Below are 21,461 nucleotides of genomic sequence, written 5' to 3'. Positions count from 1 at the left end.
TACTTTATGAATAAGACTAAATTAACACAGTTATTAACAGTATGTAGGCGAGTCTTTCATAACCATACAGAGGCAATATTACCTCTTTTTTATCATCGGGCAATATTACATGTCAATTTCATATGCAATATTATTTTTATTAATCTATGTGCAATATAACTTTCTACTAGTTTCCCAATATCACGCTCAATATGTCTTCTATTTTAGTTTCCATTATGTAAACACGTTGTATTTAATCTTTGTTCTATTTTACTTTATTTATTTAATCTTATTGATATTACATTCTATTTTGCAATGGTGTCAGCATTATTTCTTTTACATTTAATAATTGTTATTCTACTGTTCATATATATATATTTTTGTTCTTTAATGAAACTATAATAATAATAATAATAAAGTCCGATCTTATATGAGAATCTTTAATTATCAGAACAAGGCTCGGTGGTTTATTGCCGTCAAATAAAAGACGAAGGAATAAATTCTGTAAATGGATTTGCCGACCCAAACGAGACCTCCTGTGGGCCCAGACCCGGTCTGCTTTAGAACATGTTCTGTTTAAAAAGGGCCCGCTGTGTCAGACGTGTGTTTCAGCTTGTTCTGTTCCTCTGCCGGCATCGTGCCGTTTTGTACGATTGTGTAATTCTGTGAACTCTTTTTGTCGAGTGGCTGTGAAATGTTTGGGTCTTCCTGTTCTCCAGGACGGCGTGTTGTTGAAAATTAAACCCATACGGGTCCGTGTGACCTCACAGCTCCCCGACCCGGATCGTGCGCAGAGCTTTACTGCAAACAAACGCGCCGCGGCTTCGTCTTAGCGGGTAATTACTTTCTCAGCCCGCGGGGCGAGTTTCTGATGAAGCTCAGCTCACCGCTACGCTGCAGTCAGAGTCATTTATACCAATCTCTCCATTATCCGGTCCTCTCAAAAGGTTCCCGGGGTAATATCTGCCGATGATCGCCGTCACAGTACAGAAAAGGTAGCGGCTCTTAGCTCGGTCGCTAATTCAGCCAGCCCGGCGGAAGGCGTGGGATCGGAGCAGACAGCTTTTTAAGGCCCGCGTGCAAAGAAAGCGGATCGCTCCGTTTCGCTGCCGAACACTCCTTTGTGTTCATTGATGCGCTGGAATGAGAACAAACGGCTGACAAAACGTTTCAGGAGAGACGTCTGCGGGAAGAACACGTGAAATACCCACAAGGCGCGCACACGAGCACGGCCCGGGGCGCTCAGAGTACCCCCCGAAAAAAAAAAGAAATAATTCAGCTGTGCACTCCGGATCACCTCTGATCGTCCCCCACAGCCATGAAATTTCAGCTTTGGCAAAAGACACGGGGCACAAAAAAAGGGGGGGAGACAAAAAAAAACTAAATCACACCAACGGACGCACCCCCCCACGCACAAGGGGGGGGGGGGGGGGGCCTGCCAAATCTGGATTTGACCAGGGAGCCGTGTCTCTCTCTACGTCTCACTCTGCGGGTCTGAGGACGGTGATCGGTGCCGGTGATCGGTGCCCGACGCCACCGAAGGGTCGGATGTTAAAGGCCCGGTCCGCTCCCTCTCTCTCTTACGTAAACGCACCGTTTTACCCGGCCCGGTCCGGTTCCCCCCCCCCCCCCGCGCCGTAACGAGGCCGATGACACCAGAGCCTCGTTAGCATACTTATGTAAGCTGAACTAATGAACCGGGTTTATTTAGGGTCCGTATATATTTATATACGTGTACAAGTATTTCATCAACACCGGCTGAATTAGTTATGAGGTCGAGCTTCTTTCGTTGTGTTTTTTTTTCGGGAGTCAGCCCCACTCTGTGATCAAGAGCCATGGAAACGGTTTGTGGCGCGGTCGACACATTCTCCCTTTAATCCGCTGAACACTTGCATCAGTGCGAAGACGGCGAGGCGAGCGTAGCATAAGCCATCCCTGAAATGCTTTCCAGGGTGACAGTATGGGAGAGGGGGGGGGGGGGAGAGATAATAGCAAACCGGAGAGAGGGTGAGGGATAGGTCGAGGAGCGGAGGAAGGAGGAGGACCGAGGAAGAGGAGGAGAAGACGAAGACGGCGTTGAGCTGGGCTGAGGCTAGGACAGACGCACAGCGTGTCAAAGAGAGGAGGGCGGGGGGGAGTCAATAGGGGAGAGCAGGGAGTCGGGCCCCCCCCCGCTGTTCCTTTTGCTGCTTTTCTTCAAAAGCCTCATGTCTGGAATCTCACTTCATTTCTTTCATGACATCTTCGCCCGGCGTCGTCCACGCATCACTGCCCTGCCCTCCTTCCACCGTCGGCTCCTTCGGCTGTCTTTGCAGAGTCGCGGTTTGAACTCCAGGTGTGTGTGTGTGTGTGTGTGTGTGTGTGTGTGTGTGTGTGTGTGTGTGTGTGTGTGTGTGTGTGTGTGTTATATCAAAGCTGGAGTTCAAGATAAGCCTCTCCTAAACAGTGTGAGATCGACAGAGCAGAAGGCAGCCGGCTAAGATTAGGAACACCCGTCCTCTGAAGAGAGACCCAACACAAACACACACATAGCTACACAAGTACGGTGCTGCAGTCAGACGGCAACCTGCATTCTCTCTAGTGTCCACCAGGGGGCGACTCCTCTGGTTGTATAGAAGTCTAGTCTAAAATGACTCTACTTCTCTCTTGATTTATTCCCTCAGTAAACATTGTAAACATGAGTTTATGGTCTCAATCTCTAGTTTACAGTCTTGCACATAGCTCCACCTCTTGTGTCACTTCGACATCCAAAAACCAAGATGGCGACGGCCAAAAACGCTGAAGTGGAGACTTCAAAAGCGCAGTCCACAAATGGTCGACGTCACAGTGACTACGTCCACGTCTTACTCATCCATTGAGTACTTACACATGATACTGCTACTCCACTACTCCAGTGAGTATTTTTTACATCGGGGTATTTATCGTTTCACTCACCGAAGACTTTCCTCCACCTCTGCACACGAGGCCCACACACACTGTAATTCATGACATACCCACACTTACGCTCACTACACAAAAACACACACAGGCTATTTCGGTTTGCCCTGAGTTTGATGTCTAACGTTCTCAGTCCCGCCCCCCCCCCTCCCCTTTTTCATCCGTCTGCAATGTTTCCATTTGGGGAAAAGTAGCGAGATTACAGTCATCGGAGGCTCGGCTTTATCTCTCCGTTTTAAAAGAGAAAGGAGAGAGAGGAGGGAGAAAAAGGGAGGAGGAGGAGGAGAGGCGGCTAATAATTGCAGCTGGCTGGTTGTAATTGTGCCAGGAGTCCCCCCGGTGTTTGCGGGGGGCCACTGGAGGGACAGAGGCACCGTCGGGTTGATCGGCTCTTTTTCTGCTCCGCACAACAACAAAAAAACACGCATAAACGTTGAGCCTCGGCGATTCACGGGCACGCTGCGTTTTTCCACAGCAGCCAAGAGCGAGCACAACAACAGCGAGCATTATGAGCCCCCCCCCCCCCCGCAAGGCCCATTCTCATAGAGTGTGTGTGTGTGTGTGTGTGAGGGAGAGTACAGGATGTTTAGGAGCATTTGTGTGAGTATGTGTGTGTTCTTTGAATCTTCAGAACACGCTGTCCAAAGGCGCCTCTGCCAAGTGAAAGCCGACGGTGATTCGCCGGCCAAACACTTGACTCGACGAGCGACAACAAAGCATTCACTTGAAAAAAAGAGAAAATCGTTTTTAAAAAAAAATATCCACTTTGATTTGGCTAATTTGCATAACGAAGGAGAAAGCGGCCCCTCGCTCAACGTCTTTACTCGGGGTTTTTTTTTTCCCGCCTGTGAAGGTGACCGAGGTTGTGCCGCTCAAAGGGAGCAAACTGCAATCAACCCGGTGGAGGAAGAGATGCTCGGCCATCTTTAATCAGGAGGAGACGAGCGCGTCGAGGAAAGACGTTCCTCTGGTCCGTCTACTTTTCTCCGTCTCGTCCTTTTGTTTGATGTTCTCACGAGAGACACAGCGGCGAGAGCGAGTGTGTAAGAGGGAAAAAAGAGAGAGAGGCTGTGCGAGCGAGAGATTCATTATTCGGATAATGAGTCCATCTGGGACAATATGAGACAGTTCACTTCCCCCGTGGTTGTCTCCACCGTTCGGGGGAGAGGACACTCTTCCAGCTCGGAGCCGGAGGACGCCGGAGGACGCCGAGCGGCGGCGGCGGCCTCGTTAGCGTTCCCGCCGCCGGACGCCGCGGCGTACCGTTGAAGAGCACCGTCGAGTGTGTGTCCCTTCAGGAGCTTCCTTCTCTTTGTCTGCGGCGCTGTGTAGTTCTTGTCCTCTGGTTAAAGAGCTCTCAGTACATTCAGACGGGTTTATTGTCAGCGTGACCGGGGCGAAAACAGGAAGTGACAAATCCTGCTTTTTCGGTGAAAGCCACGAATCTTCAAAGTTTCTTCTGGGTGTTTATTGTGGAGCATGCAAACAGGTCACACCTTCATTCAGTAAGGTTTTATTCTAGCGGGTTCTGTCAGATTTAGTAAAGGCCTGATTTTGGATCTGGTCGTCATCATTTCGGGAACTTTTTCTACCATTTGGGATCATTTCTTTGGGGATATTGTACATTTCTGGAATTCACGCATTTGTTTAAATGTGGATGTTTGAATGTGACTTGCAGGCAAACATCATAATAACATGAGTATAGAAAGAACAGAGAGCCTACCTGTGGTGGTGGATAGTTCACATGAACACAGGACTTTCACCCAGGGGACAGCTGTTCACGTCCCTTGTTTTTCTATTTCTTTGTTTATTTGTATATTCTATGTATGTACGGTGAGAGCAGCGGTCAAATTCCAAGTATGCGTACGCATAAATGGCCAATAACAATAAGTTAACTTCAAGGTTGTTACTAATTTAGGGTTAATAACAAAACTACTTAACCGAGAAGCTTTGTTGCCTAAACCTCACCTCGTTGCATTGTGCGTTTTTTGCCGATTTGAAACGTATTCATGAGAAGCTTTATTCAGAAACGCAACCAGGCGACTGGAGCTCTGTTGAGCGGTGTGATTGAGATTGACAGGGCGCTGAGTGAGTAGTTCACTAGGCTCACACGCAACGACATGAATGAATTAACAGCGTGACATATGATGGTGATAATTGATAACTGTCAAATCCAAATGTCATTTCAGTTTATTACAACTGACGTGGATCCTTTTTTCCCCCCATTCCCATTATTCACAGCTCCGTGATAAGAGAACCGCAAAGGCGTACGACTGTACACACGAGTGAAAGGAGGGATTCTTCTTTTGTCTGGAAAAGCAGTTTTAAAAGCAGACCAACCACAGGCTGTATATGAGAGCCACCCATTGGTTCGTGGACGCCGTTTTGAAGCCTGGAGTTCAACCATTTCGCCATCTTGGAACACGGCCATCGCCATGTTGTTTTCTTTTGCGGCCAGTGAATGGAAGTGACCGTCTTTGAATCCCTCAGAGAGGAGCAAGCTCCACATGGTCACCTTTTAAACACCACGGACATAAAAACATCCACGCGTTGGGCAGAGTCGTTCCTCTCTGTTCAGCCACTAGTTCTACTTCTGCTCTGCAGCGTTCGTATGACAGCTGCATTAACAGTCACATCGGTGACTGAACTGCCCTGCACCCCCACACAGGTGTGTTCAATTATTCCGTCTGATTAGACTGCAGCCAGCTGGACGTTGGGTGTGGTTAGTTTGTGTTGGTTGCCGCTTTCAGCAACTACAATGAGCCCAACCGAACGGTGAAGGGAGACGTCAATCAAGCGCAGCACTAATTAGTCGACATAAGTGAAAACACCTGCGTGGGCGGACTATGGGTGTGCAGACATTATATGATTCCCTTTGTAAAATATGGAGCATTATTATTATTTGACAGTAAAATAAGTCAGAAACGCTGCTCATACTTCAATCACGTTTATGAATATAACACAGATTTATATATTATAAGAGAATATATATTATTATCATTTGCTGAGTAAATGTTTTAACCAACATCAGTCCTGATCATAAATACCAAATATGCATAAATTCTCAGAATTTGAACACTTTAAAAGCCACTTTCAAAAAACACTGCGGTGCTCCATAACACTGCAGCAGCGCCAGTGGAACCAGGTCTACTGCAGAACCACGGCAGAACCACACAGAGGACCTCATGAGGAGGACCTGCTCCCTCTGTAGAACTAAACAACTCATTCTGACGAAAACCCAACAATGACTATTATTAAAATGATAATTCCATTTCTGCCAAAATAGGCCCCTACATGTTACACACTGGCCCTTTAAGTAAAGCAACCAAGTGTTTGGTTGCTTCCTCGACGGCAACATGGACGGCACGATGAAACTCATCTTGTCCCGTTTCTATTTGTGATACACATGGTCCACTTGCAGACTAGACTAACGACATTCATCGTCAAACGTTAGAGCCGTTTGTGACACCAGAGACACTTGTGTCCAGACATACAGAGAACTTCAGTTGAGCAAATAAATTCAGACGGCTGCAGCGTTGCTCTCCTTCTTTACTTTGGGGGTTCTTCTCAGCTTCATGTGGTGCACTGCTGCGTGCTGCATCCCAATAGCTGGAATAAACCTTCAAGTATGGATTTGTTCCGTAGCGTTGAGACGCCAATTTAGCACCCATGGCTGATGTGATTTCAGCCCAGCTGGGTATGGGGCTCACTTCCCGATGGGAGAATCAGAAACGTTAATCGATAGGCTCTCTCCCGTTTCTCTCCCCTCGAAAAACAAGCAAACAAAAGAGAGGTCCCGAGGTCCACCCCCCCCCCCACGAGGAGGTGGGCGCCCGAAGCACTTTACAGCAGGAAGTCAGAGCCCTTTGAGGTAGTCTTTGAAGCATCTTGGTGAACATGTCACCTTTGTCTTTTTTCTCCTGTCACGGTGCCATGCCCGCCCCCCCCCCAAAAAAAAACCCCACATCAGGCTTGGCGGGCAAACCCTGCAGGAGAGAAGAAAAGCCGGTAAACGTGTGCAAGGTCGCAGATAAGTGGAGGTATTAACTTGTGGAATGAGACAGAAAGGGACCAACAGGACGCGCACCGTGCACGCCCGCCGCTAGTGCACGAGGCTCTGTTCCGAGCTGCACACAGGAAGCGCGCTGGGACACTTCCCTCGTCATTAATCACAGCGACAGGCCTTTTGTTGTCACTGAGCAGCGGTGTGCCGAGTACCATAGCGCTACTGTTTCTGATTACACTCGAACACACACAAACACACGCTACACGCACACATGCTACACAAACACACGCAACACACACACACATGCTACACACGCATTCGCTACATGCACACGCTACACGCACATACGCTACACGCACACACGCTACACACACACGCTACATGCACACGCTACACACACACATACGCTACACGCACACGCTACTCACACACACACACACACACACACACACACACACACACACACACACACACACACACACACACACACACACACACACACACATATATACACTACACACCACAGTTGCATGTACATGTAGGACCTTGATTGAACCCACAACGATTGTTGCATCAGTTCCGTTTCTGCTTAATTGGCTTTTTGTTCCAACTGAGCATCAACGGAGGGAAAAAATCATGTAAGTTTTGATAAAGTGTAACTGCCTATTGCACAGCAATATTCCACTATTATTCCAATTATGACAATATTCTCAATTTGGTACAGATCATGTCCATTTGTCCATTTCAATATTACAAATTAGACCTGATTCTGAATGGAGCATTTTCCGATTACGATACATGAATATGTTTTTGGGAGCATTCTTTGGACACGTGTACAGTGACTTCAGAATCTACGTCTCAATGTGGGGGTTTTTTAATGACAGTTTGCGACACATGGCCTGTTGACCGTTTATGGTCGGCCCAGTCCACGGTTCTGATCGGGAGGAGAAACGCACCTTTAAAACAAATTTGAAGGATTTTAAACAGGTTTTTTAGATTTTGCGCAAATATCGCAACCCCGACCTTTTCAAGAAGGCGGTTGAAGGAATGAAAGACGGAGGTTGTGTGTGTCAAACAAGTCAGAGTAGTAACGTTAACGGGAATATTAGTGTAGTATTCATTCTCATTAGCCATGCAAACGGCTTAGTGGGGATATTGTATTGGGAAATGGTGATTGGCCGGGTGTGCATTGGAGCTAAAGGACTCGCTAAGCATCACCGTTCAGTTCTCAGTGATAAAAAAAAGATGAGACAGGAGACAAGTCTGCACAAATGAGGACGTCTTGATGATTACAGCACAGAACTCCGGTTCACATTTTCAACGTCTTTGCATCGGTTTGCGGCAGCCTGAACGATCTACTCGGCTGTTTCCATTGACTTTGCACACAATCGCATCCTTTTTATTTACACGCTTTCAATCTCTCCATGTCTCTCAATCTACAAATCCATCATCAATTGATAGTAACAAAAATAAAGACGTGTGTTCAGCGTTAACGTTGTGAGTTCGAGAGACAAAGACGATGACAAACTCCAGGACAATGATTGTGTCTTCACAAAGTGTCTCTCTTTTTTTTTTTTTTTTGGTCACACTGAATAAAACACGGCTCCATCTGATCCGTGTGTCATTGTGAGATTCTGAAGTAAACAGCGGTCCGTAACAATAATTTGAATTACAGGTGGATGTTTCTGGCCCTTATTGCCATTTTGAGACAGCCTCTCACCAAAAACAATTGGTGTCAAACTGTGGATAATGACCATGTAACGTGGCCATTACTCATGAGTGAGCATTATCGCGGTTACGCATAACTTGACCTTTGAAGAGCCGGGCAATATGCAATTTAGAATTTCTCACCTGATACGCCAAACTATCTTCCAAAGCCACGCGCGCTTTGAGGAGCGATTGCGGATGCAGCACCACGCTCCGTACCGGCGGTTGTTGTTGCTTTGTCTGTTAAAGCTTAATGAAAGTAAAGCCTATTTTAACAAGACAATTCTCCATGCGGCGAGTTTAATTCAAGTATGGCTGCCGGCTGCCACATTGAAATGAAGTTAAATTAACTGCCGTCCTTCGCTCTCTGCGAGCAAACAACATGTATGCATTGCTCACAAGCAGCTGCAAACATGTAGAAAGATAATTAAATTGTTGTTGTGAAGTGCAACATACGGCTATGCTATGTCCATTAGCTAAAATAAAATCATTTTATTTTTTCTTTACATATTGAATGTAAAGGTGTGCCTGTTGTTACTGTAGTAGCGGTAGATGCTAGCATGCATACAGTCAGCAGAATAGCGCCTGACGTTAGGGATGGTAGTTTGTTGACATGTGTACAATCCATGTTTTGGATGTATGAAGAGATGCAGCGTGTATAAAAGTTGCTCATTGGCGAAGGAAGCCAAAATTGAGCTGAAACCAGATCTCCTGCGCCCATGGGCACTAGAGCTTCCTTTAACCCCGCCTCCCAATCGCTCACATGACATCGTCACGCCAAGGAAACAACTCCGACCTGATGATTTAAATGAGGGATATTCCATTATTCGTACTGTGAAGTCAATTTACCTCCATTTTCTACCTCCCTTTCAGGCCCCATCGCATGACGCACCGGGAACGTTAGAATTACACGGTTTGGCCAGAAATGTCAAATTTGCTTGGCTCTTCGTGGGGGGGGGGGCAACGGACAACTTTTCAACCCCATCTCTCTGCTTTGATAAAGAATAGAATGATAAATGGACTTGTTACAATGCTGTTCTAGTCTTCCGGCCACTCAAAGCGCTTTAACACTACGCGTCATCATTCACCCATTCACACCTATTCATTCACTGATAGCAGGGGCCACCATGCAACCATAAAGCAGCCCATTGTTTCCGTTGCATTCTGCAGCAGCCGCCCGCTGCTGTAGAATTGTTTGTCATGAAGTCATATCGGACATGAATGAGCCAGCTAGCGAGGAGGCGACTTTGCGTGGGCTGAATCTGAGTCGCTACAGCCGGTGACTGAAGGTCCGTCTGTTTTGGTGGATTGGTCGACTTCCTTTGTGCCGTAAATGGAGCCTTCATCAGACCCCACGGCAGACTCAATTGCATAGTTGGAGCGAGGCTTATAGGGAACCAATCTAAACACTGATGGGGTCATTATTCTACAGCCGGTACATTGCGCAATCAACATTTCACTCCATAATGGAAGCAAAAAATAAAACCACACGTCTATTGCAGCTTTAGTAAACGGTGAAATAAGAATAGGTTTTTTTTGTGCAGTAGGGCAAAATGACACATGCAAGAACAAGAGTCCCGATTCAGTTTGCCGTACACATCTGCATTAACCGGCTGATCAAGAGGAGCTGCTCCATGATTCCAAATTAGCGTCGCAAGAGGCCCTCTGAATACAAATGTCCCCCAGCGTCATGTGTGGAAATGTAGCTAAAGGGCTGACATTGAAGAGTGAGGAGGCCTCGTGTGAATCAACTAGAGCCCAGCCGGTTGATACTGGGCCGTACGCGGCAACACACACACACACACACACACACACACACACACACACACACACACACACACACACACACACACACACTTTCTCTCACACATAAATGGATTTACAGTGGCGGGTGTTTTTTGTTCGCTCTGCTTTATCTCTGCTCTTGGCAAACAAGTGAATAGCCCACATTCAGACGAGATAAGCTCATCAACTGTATGTGTGTAGTGGGTGTTTGTGTGCGTCTGTTTGTGTGTGTTTAAAGGCTTTAGACGGTGCTTTAAGGCACCACGGGCATTATGCCCCCAAGATGCTACAATTTGGATCAGACATTATCCTGTGTGTGTGTGTGTGTGTGTGTGTGTGTGTGTGTGTGTGTGTGTGTGTGTGTGTGTGTGTGTGTGTGTGCGCGCGTTATCGTGACAATGCTTCTGGGTCAACTCTCTCGGTATTGAACTTTATATGACCCTACCTCCCATAATGCAACACTCCTAGTAACCTCCCACGGCTTCCCACAAGTCCTAACGTGCTTTTCAATCACGCATATACATTCACACAAACACACACTTATTGCAGAGATGCTGACACAAACACACACACACACACACACACACACACACACCCGTCCTCTCTCAGCTAAATCCGTTTGCTCTCTTTCCTCAAAGTGACAAAGAGCTCTCGAGCTGTTTGGTGACAGTCCTTGTTCACCTCCCTTCACTCCTCCTCCTCCTCCTCCTCCTCTTCCTCTCCCCATTCCTTGCTCATTTTTCATCTGTCATGGATAAAAAAGATCGTCAGACGTGGACCAGGATTGCGAGAGGACGACCCGGTTGTATGTGCAGTAAGTCTCACAATACCTGAAGATCTATTTCTGTCCTCCTTCATTCAAGCATAAGAGTGTGTGCGCACACACACACACACACACACACACACACACACACACACACACACACACACACACACACACACACACACACACACACACACACACACACACACACACACACACAGCGGGGCCGTCACAGTTTATCAGCTGCAAAATTTTGTCCCATATCGATTCTACGCCCTAAATGAAAATGGGTGCGGGGAGAATCATAAAACACTGCGCAATGAATTGAGATAACTGTTCTCGGCTTGTAAAAATGAAGCTCAAGGGGGCAAAGACAAAGCTTCCTCTAATCGTCCTCACGTTGGGATGTCCATACACACACACACACACACACACACACACACACACAAGGAAGCACCTCCTCAAGGCAGGCAGGCTTCCTTTAGAAGTGTAAATGAGCGGGGGAGATGTGTTTGGAGGTGACAGGAGGAGGTGCCTGCAGTCGGATCAGATGGTGCTCTACTCACCACTACGTTCAAGCGTTCTCTCAACATTGAACACGTGGTTCTGTACTTATAGTGCGACGTGTTCATGCAAACTGTTTGTTTTGCTTCTCTTTATTGCTGATGTGCAAAAACATTGCAAAGTCAGGAAGCAGTCAGGTGGCACACAGGAAGCGATGAACTACACCGGGGGAGGTTTGACATTGTTCTAACTGGTAAAATAGCAATAAAATGTCAAGAATTGTCTTTATTCTTGTTCTGTATTTTCATAAATAGAACAAACTATAGTTTTTGTATAGATAATATAACTATATATAAAACTTTATAAGCTGTGACATCAAATAGCTTTTGCGGCTCCAGATGAAATTTATTTAGTGGAAAACAAGAGAAAATGTCCTCTTTGGAGAGTAAAGGTTGCCGACTCCTGCAGCAGCCGAACCAACAGCTCCACAGGCCAAGAGAGAAGCAGAAGCCCTGGATCTGGGGGGTTGATATTCAGCTCCACTGATTAGCTGAGGACTCTCAGGTGCGGGTGCTTCAGCGATCACAAAGGGGGCGTGGCACACCTGAGACACAAACACATTAGGATTTCATCATAATAGTTTCATGCAGTTTAAGCATAATCTCCTGTCAAAATGTGTTCTTCATCTATGTCTTAGTACTGTGTGGGTCAATTATTTAAAGAGGTCTTCGAAACTAAGCGGTCAGCTGGAATGTTGCGGTATCAATAAAAGCAAAGTTTAACGGAAGCAGACTTGGCCTACAGTTGAAAAGTCAAAAAGTGACCTCCTAACGTCTCATCCTAACCACCTGAACGTCATGAGGAAAGATGTGAAGGAGAATTCATGAGGAGTTAGGAAAAGATAGCGTTCGTGTGATGGAGGATGTTACTGACGCAGTTCTGCTGTGGCCGAACTACAACGAAGAAGGACTACAAAAAGCACAATTAAAACACGACCCTGCCATCTATTGAGCTTTAGAGTTGCTTGTGGGCTCATTGTTTGCATTTCCGAAAGGATCCAGGCTCGCTGCTTCTCCCTGAAATAATTAATGAAACATTATTTAAGTTTTCTGAATCTACTCCTTTGATTTACAGAATCTGATTTTACTGGGCAAATATTTTGACAAGAATTACATTTTCAGACGAAGGCTGTGATATGTGTAAATAATAAAATAATTATTCAACTATGGCAAGTTTTATTATGTTGGATTTTGGGCATTATCTATAAACTATGTATGTGTATATATATATATATATATATATATATATATATCCAAAATGATGTGCAATTGCATTGCGTTTTCAGTCAAAAACCTTGAATTATTGAATTATTAATATCTCCTAGTATCTTTTGTTCACTGTAAAAATTAAAAATGTCATACTTATTGCTGATGACAATATGAATAATGGGAGTACTGCTGTTTATTTTTTTCCCACTTAAAGCATTGATAACAGCTTCAGTTCTTGTTTGTCTGACGATAAAGTAAAGAATGTCACAACCCAACTGTCAAACTTCCAAACTGTCCCTTTAACGTCACAATGTCTACATCTGCCGTGTAAATTTGAATTCTGATTGGAAAGACGACTTCCACCAACATGCCTCGTCATCGCAACAGTGACCGGAGCTTTGTTCACCGAGACAAACCTCAACATGGTTCTTTCTTTGGCTCGACGGTCTTCAATCCATTTCTGTCTCGCGTCATTTTTGCTTCTTTTTTTCGGATTTAAGACACAACAAGCCGCGTGTCAGACAGCCCCCCCGCTCGCACACATATAGGAGGACAGACAGACAAACACACACACACACACACACACACACACACACACGGTGTCTCGGCGGAGCGGTCCCTGTCAGTCCGTCAACTCTCGGGGTTTCAAAACAAGTCAAGACGAGCTATTCCGGAGACGACATACAAGACAACTCATCACTTTCGGCTACCGGTCTTTTGGGATGGTAGTGTTGTGCTGAAACGTCATGTTCTTCCACATAAAACAGGAAGAAAAAAATAAAAACACAACAGAGGACTTCGGGTCATCATGTTGTAGTTTCAGGGCTGATTCTTGTTTTCATGGAAATTGATTGTGTGGAAATGGTATGTATTGTGAGAGGACACTCGAGGCTTAGAGGCAGCCTGCTAATTAGAACTAAAGCGTATTAGCACAACAACAACACTGACCCCTCAAAGCCCCCTCTCTCTCGCTCTCTCTCTCTCTCTCTCTCTCTCTCTCTCTCTCTCACACCGACACACACACAAACATAGTTTCTCAAGTACACACGTGACAACGCTTTTGCAATTGACCTTGTTATTGATGCTGTTCTTGGTTAAGACCCTCTCACGGTCCCTGCTGCTCGAGGCTCGTCTATAGAAAACTACTCGCACCATGTTTTTCTATTTCAATTGTAAATAGACACCATCTTTTCCACTTAATCACTGTGCATTGATGGTATGATATTTTGGGTTAATGATGATCTAGAGATGGATATCAGAATCACCACTAGCCAATACCAGGACCATAAAGCTGGTGGTCAACATGTTTTGAGTTCTGTATTGTTTGCATCCGTGTTTGCTTGCTAGCAGTCTTCTTCTCCACTTCCTTTGTTGGCACATTTCTTGGGTTCTTTGCACGTCATTGCCACCAACTGTCGATTAAAACCGAGCAGCAGGAATGTATATCAAGTTGCCGATGCCCGTCTATTGCTGCAATTCCACCGAATGGTGCGGCCCGGCTCTATTAAACTCGACTAGCAAAAGTTCTGGACAGTACCTGGTAAATTTTTTGGTGTCAGTCGAAGCATTGCCCCATAGTGCTATTAGGTACCTTTTACTACCAAAACCTCCGTCAAAGAGCAGCACACTTTTGTACTGGACGCATCAAACAGGGCGACTGTTGTCTTTTTGACAGACGCTCAGCAGCAGCCGAGACTCTTAACTCTTGGACTCTGTTGCAGTAGAAAAAAACAAACATCAGCGAGGCAGCAATCAGCAGCATATGCAGGTAAATTAGACCGAATAATCAACGCTCATTACTCAAAGGATAACGTACCAATCAGACTGTGAGTCGTCTGTAGTCTCGTCTGAGAGTTCTGATTTCACCGCAGATTGCTTTGAGTAAACGTATTTTAGCCGTGCACCGAGGTTGGCTCTATGGGCGGTTCTGACAGCTTGCAGTTGGGATTCTGTTCAGTCCTGGCAGAGTTCAAAGAAAGCATCACAGATTAGCTGCAAACCAAGGCTCATTAAATCCAGTGGACCCGAATGCTCTTCGAGATTTTGCTGGGGGTTACGTGGTCAGGTTGAAGTAGTTGCCCGTAAAAAGATTTGCACAGAAGGAAACAGACTTTTGAAGAATCGTTTTAAGTTCTTCAGTGGACATCATGAGGAGCATTAACGTTCCTTAGAGCAGGTGAAAGGCCTTCTGAACACACAAAAAAAGGCACTTTGTTGGACCAGACTGCTCAGCGTCTCCTTATAGTCTCTGAAGTCTGCTGGGAGAGCAGTTTGGGTTACTGTGTGCCTTTAATTGAGATCTCTTTTAATAGACATGCAACAAACACACTGTCTCATTAACGTAGATTCACGGCGCCCCGGACACCTAGCACAGTCCCACGAGACATCAACGCGAGGGAAGATTAGACGGATTGGGTAAATAGTTTATTTTAATTTTTCTTTATTTCACTCATTCACGTTGTAAAGAGTGCCTCCGTTAATGTGTGAATCCCTTGAAAAATGTATAAAAAAATATTTGCAAACATTAACTCATAATTAGTTTTTAATGACTTTCTGGTGATTTTGGAAGCAAGTCTGGTACACACTCGAATACAGTACACACACAGTTGAGTACAGTATACACAAAAGAGTGTGTTAGAGTAAATTTATATATATATATATATATATATATATATATTAGTGCTGGGCAAGTTAACACGTTATTATCGCGTTAACGCATTAATTAATTAACACCGACAATTATTTTATCATACATTAACGCAGTTTTAAAAAATATACAATACACACCGTTGATGGCAGTAAATCACCAAACCAGCGGTGGAGGAGTCTTCATCACTACGTTGATGCAGTGTGTGGAGGAGTAGAGATGAACTAAAGACGAGCTAACAGACGCCACAGAGAAGTGGAGAGATACAAACTGCAGGACGACTAGTGTTGAGAAGACGTCGGTCTGAGGAACGTTCTCAGGATCATGAATGACGTCACGTAGGAGCCTCCCTCCAGACGCACCGTCACCAGAAGAACACACAAGTCGTACGAAGAGACAGAGTCACAACGCGCACCGGCCGTCTCTCACCGGAGACTACCGGACATCGCCGGGTAACCGTTGTCACCTCTGAGTTACGGTGCATTATATTGATGAACAGTGGGAGCTGTGTACACATGCTCTGACAGTCATGAGGACAGAAGACACACATTTTGATGAAACGTGTGGAACATTGTATTCATGTTGCACAGCAGTGGTACGTTTAAATAAAGTCAGCACACTGAGCACAGAAGCAGAATTTATTAACGAAACAAATTCTGAAAAGAGCAAACACGAAACCTGGAAATTTTAATAAAACTAAATGCAACTGAAGCAAATGAACACCATACGAAGAAATCTGCAGCAATACAGCCGACACCTCAATCTATCTCTGAGCACTCATTACATACCGATTAGCTCACCAAATATAACAGAATGTCATTCGCTGCAGAACCTTTCTGCATTAACAGCCCAGCTCCTCTCTAAAAAAAAAGATACGACGAGGCAGCTGATCCAACCCGACCTCCAGAGAGAACAAATCATATGAACCCCAAAGCAAACCAGCTTGTGTCATTTATACACCTGGATTGACAACATATCAAATAAACAAAGACATTTGACTGAAATGAATAATGAAGCTTCACTCCACCGGCGGACTGCTCCGGGGAAGCCCGATCTGTTGGGATAAGAGCATTGGCAGGCTGGTGACTCAACAAATTGGGGAGGACAGGAGGAAAACCAATCCACGGCTGGATGTTATTTTTACACTAGTTGACTACTGATCTCTACGGTGTTATGTTAAACAAAAAATTATGCAGTACATTTCCTCATAACAGCTGAGGCAGCGAGGCCCGAGGCTTCGCCAGCGGAGCGGAGCTCTCCATCTGCTCCCCAGTGGCGTCCTGCCGCTTCCGCCCCCCCAGTCCAGAACTATTCCCGTCACCCGTCAACTTTGCTGCCTGCCCTGCAGGTGTCACTGTTCAATCACAATTTCAAAAAAGAAGAGGGAAACATTTGTTCTCTAAATTAAACGTACATAAAGTAATGGTTTATTTCAACCACTTACTGTTTTATATATTTTCACCGTCTCTCCGCCTATAGAGAGCATAAGTCCCGCCCCCTTCCAGTTGACGCCATGGGACCTTATTTTGGGAAAAATATGCACAGCAGTCAAAGTCGAAAGACAAATCACCGAATGTCTTCTGACAAAATTTACATATGATGTTTGTCAATTTAAAAATATATTTTGCACGTCAAGAGGGTCGCAAATTGTTGTAGGTTTGATGTGGTACCAATATAAGTCGCCCACGGCAATTTGCTCTTTACCGTGGCTTCCTAGCTAGCTAGCTAACTTAGCTATGTTCCACGCATGCAATGTAACGCCGTCTTACCTGATGTGTTTCATCCAGCGACTCTTTTCATCGGCCGGGAAGCGGAAGAATGAGGAAGAACCGTCGCTGGTGTGAGTACATCCTGGTACTTCACACACATCGTAACATCGGCCGGAGGCGTCACTTGGGTGTTTAATCTTTCTAATCACGCAGTTTCACGGTCGTAGACTTCAACAGTTTTACGTCAAAATGCGACTTACTTGCAAACTTGTACAAACATATGTGTAATTCATAGCATAATTAAAAGGGGATCAAAAAGTCTCCAATATCACATATTGTACGTGTAAACATTTCATATAACTCTTTGTTAAATCCCGCCCTGTGCTACCCAATAGAACTGTGTTGGCCCTCAGTGGCTGTATATCTTACCAGCCTGTTAAACTCAACACGTCTCTGTGGGGCTACCTGTTGAGTGCAGCACCTCTGACCCCAGGCTGTGTAAGCTGTAGCACCCTGATGAGAGTTCGCTGACCTCCATGTTGGAAGGGGGGGGGGGGGGGGGCAGAGATTTGGGGGATGACAAGCAAAACAGAGGAAAAAAAAAAGGTCTTTGCAGGAGATTTAAATAGTTTCAAATTCTCTGTATGTCTCTCTGCTGTAGCCAGAGGGGGGGGGGAGGACAGTGGGGTAGCAGAGTCTGACCAAACAAGCCATTCACATGATAGGAAGATCAGATGAGAAGAGCGATGGCTGATGATCCTGGTTGACTTTGTGATAGCGAACGCCTTCATGTGGGGAGGGGGCAGAGAGAGGATCCATGTCAACTTGGTCACCCAGTCTTTTTGGGAAATATGGTATGATTCCTTTAGCCGTGTATGAAACAAATATCCTCATTCCAATCCAGCGACCAGAAAACAAGTTGGCATTGTACTTTTCTGTAAACCACGGGATTCGTTATTAGTACAACAATGAAGCTTTACCCTTCCTGCAGACGTTTCACAATAAAAGCTCATCAGATGGATGGATTTTGGCTGTTGAGCCATGAGAAGGCTTTTAATGTGATGCATCTGAGCAAGGAGTGTTTTAAATATGTTTTCAGTGAGAAACTTTCACAGTAATACAGAATGGATATTACATGTTTTGGCCTTGTTTTCTTTTTTTTGTTTTGTTTTCTGTAAACAGTTTATTATTATATCTAGTACACAATATTTTAATCATTTTAATTGTGTGTTTTTATGCCAATAACCATTATAGATGACAATAACAAAACACATCTTTGATGGTTTCCACTGAACTCGTGGGCGATGGAGTTTATTTTTCTGGACGTTGGTGAGAAATGAAGCTGCTGTAACAAAACAACATCATCATCATCAGCCGATATGACTCATAGACAACGAGGCACCGGGGCATCTGTAACAGTTCTATATGTTTTCTGCTGATCTATATCTCCTGGTACTGCTAATGGCCGGTGGTACAGTTGAGGTAAATAAAGGCGCTCTGACACTACTGGAGCATGTACCGTACTTATGTTATCAAACCAGTAAGAACTAAGTTATCAGGTAAAACGACACCTCCAAGTGTCCTCCTCTAGTTAGCTCATAGTTGAAATGAAGTCACCTGCTTTGAAGTGGCTCCGTCACACTGAGGGTGGAGTGAATGGAGCCCAAACTGATCAAAGAATTAAAGTCGGGGACCGTGCTCCGAGCAGCTCTGTCGCTAGCGCGCTATATTTAGCCAACACGCACCGACGAGGCCCACAACACCAGGCGCGCACTGACCCCCACCATCTGCTCGCTCACAAGCACACACACACACACACACACACACACACACACCTTTAGGTTTTAATGCCAACTGCTGCCCACAGACCCCCCCCCAGGTAAACACACACACACACACATGCACATGTATGCAGGGGACTCCCCACATTGTCTCTGTGGCGATAGAGTCGTTAGTGAATTTCCTCATTACGGCGGATGCATATACTGTACGCTTATACACACACAAGGTTTCTCAAAGACTCGCTGTGAGAGCAGGGAGCTATGGGGAGCCATTTTAATGAGCTTGCCTGTGTGTGTGTGTGTGTGTGTGTGTGTGTGTGTGTGTGTGTGTGTGTGTGTGTGTGTGTGGAGGTTCAGCCAGTGTTTATAATAACACATCTATCACGCATCTCTCTCCCTCACGCTGCTTCGATTACGATAAAAGGACAAAATGACCCGACGATATTAGCATCGCTCCTCTTTGTGTTCACATTTATATGTCGTCTGTCCCCCCCCCCCCTTCTTTCTCGGAGTAACATGGTCCACGTTTTTTCTACGTTGGACGAGGACATTCTTTGCCACCTACTGACGCGGGAACGAGAGGGAAACCTGAGCTGTGACACAGATGCACCTCTGCTGTAGGAAATCAATTACCAGAGGTGTGAAAAGGTGACGGAGACAGCAGATTGTTCTGGGGATGGACATTTGATTGTGGTTCCGTATAACACAATAAGAGAGTCTTGTTTGGGTGCAACAACAGGACACTTTGTACCTGTATTTTATAACAAGTAGCTCCGGGCCGAATGGAAAGTCACTCCAACAGCAAAAAAAAAACACGTTTTTCCAATATCCTTCATGCGTTGCTATTAATGGGAAGAATATAGATTGAATTCCTCTGCTTTTGAACCCTCTTTTGTCAGCCTGCTCTCTTACAAAGCATCCTCCTCTTTCTTCTGCAGAGAGTCCCCTCTGGTCGTGTGTTTACATCAGAGACATTGACACAAATCAGTGATTATTTGTGTTGCGTTTAAGGGTTCAGGGAACGTTCTCTCGTGGAAGATAGTGGGGGGGGGGGGGGGGGGGGGGGGATGACAGGCGCAGCCTATTAGACAGGCAGACTGACAGTGCAGCCTAGTGGCAAAGCAGCGGAGCCTCACGCGCTGCAGATCGGGGACAAAACAGCTGCAAGGAGCAGCCACGTCTGGCTGAATATGATGCGTAACCCTCCGCACTTTTGTGTGTGTGTGTGTGTGTGTGTGTGTGTGTGTGTGTGTCTCCAGCCTTTACGGGGACACTGCGCGTCGGCACAAGGCTCCCCTATACATGCTGTGGAGGAAGCATTCTGGACTCACACAGAAACCCCAGTGTCTCCGGGCCCAAGAGAGGGGGGAGGGGGGTGGAGGACCGGGAGGGGTTTGGCAGGGTAGCGCTGCCTCGATTTGGCCCGGACACTCGTCTCAACTAACCCTCCATGTCCCTCAGTAAGCGGGGGGCCAGCTGCGTGTACGCTCACACTCAATATTCAGGGACATTCCTCACTTATAGTCTTAGATATTTTCGTTGGATTGTGTGTGTGTGTGTGTGTGTGTGTGTGAGGAAAATCAAGCGCTCCCCTCGGTGACGCTTCAGCGGTGGTGGCGGAGGCCGTTTGTCGCGATGGCAGCCGAGCGGCAACAGTGTTGTGCAGCCACGTCCCGGGGCTTAGGGGGCGTACAGTGCAGTTTGGAAACTCGGCACGGCAGCAGTGCTGGCACACACACACACACACACACACACACACACACACACACACACACGCTTCCTGCACACATTAGACCCACAGAGAGAGCGGCTGGCCCCGGTACACGGCGATGGTCTCTGTAAACACACTATGAACCCTCAGAGTAACTTACAGTAACACTAATATTTTTGTATCCACAAGCCTTCAAAATTATGAAATGCTTTAAACAATTCTAAATGGTATTTTAAAACCAGCAAAAGTACAAGTAGCATTATTATGTTATATTATTATATTATATTATTTTTATTATTATTATTTGCTAGTAGTATTAACACTAACTACAATATTAATAGTAGTATTTTTATTAGAATTGACAAAACATAATTATTTTTTATCAATTGTATTAATTGCTGGTAGTATTAACAGTAAACTACACTATTAATATATGTTGTAGTATTAGGATTGATACAACACATCTTCAAAATTAATATTATCATTAATATTATTTTCTAGTAGATTTAATAGTGAATTAAGCACAGGATTATCATTTTCATTATTAATATTTATTATAGTTGATAAAACATCTGTATCATTGTCAGTATTATTTTCATTAGTGTTATTATGATTCTGTGTAGTAGTAGTATTACCATTAATACATATATTATTGTTAGTAGCA

The sequence above is a fragment of the Cebidichthys violaceus genome, unplaced genomic scaffold (genome assembly GCF_023349555.1).
Source record: "Cebidichthys violaceus isolate CVI_PGR_0920_01 unplaced genomic scaffold, fCebVio1.0.p SCAF_17, whole genome shotgun sequence".
NCBI lineage: Eukaryota > Metazoa > Chordata > Actinopteri > Perciformes > Stichaeidae > Cebidichthys > Cebidichthys violaceus.
The sequence above is the reverse complement of the archived record's forward strand: the minus strand, read 5'-3'. Positions refer to the sequence as shown.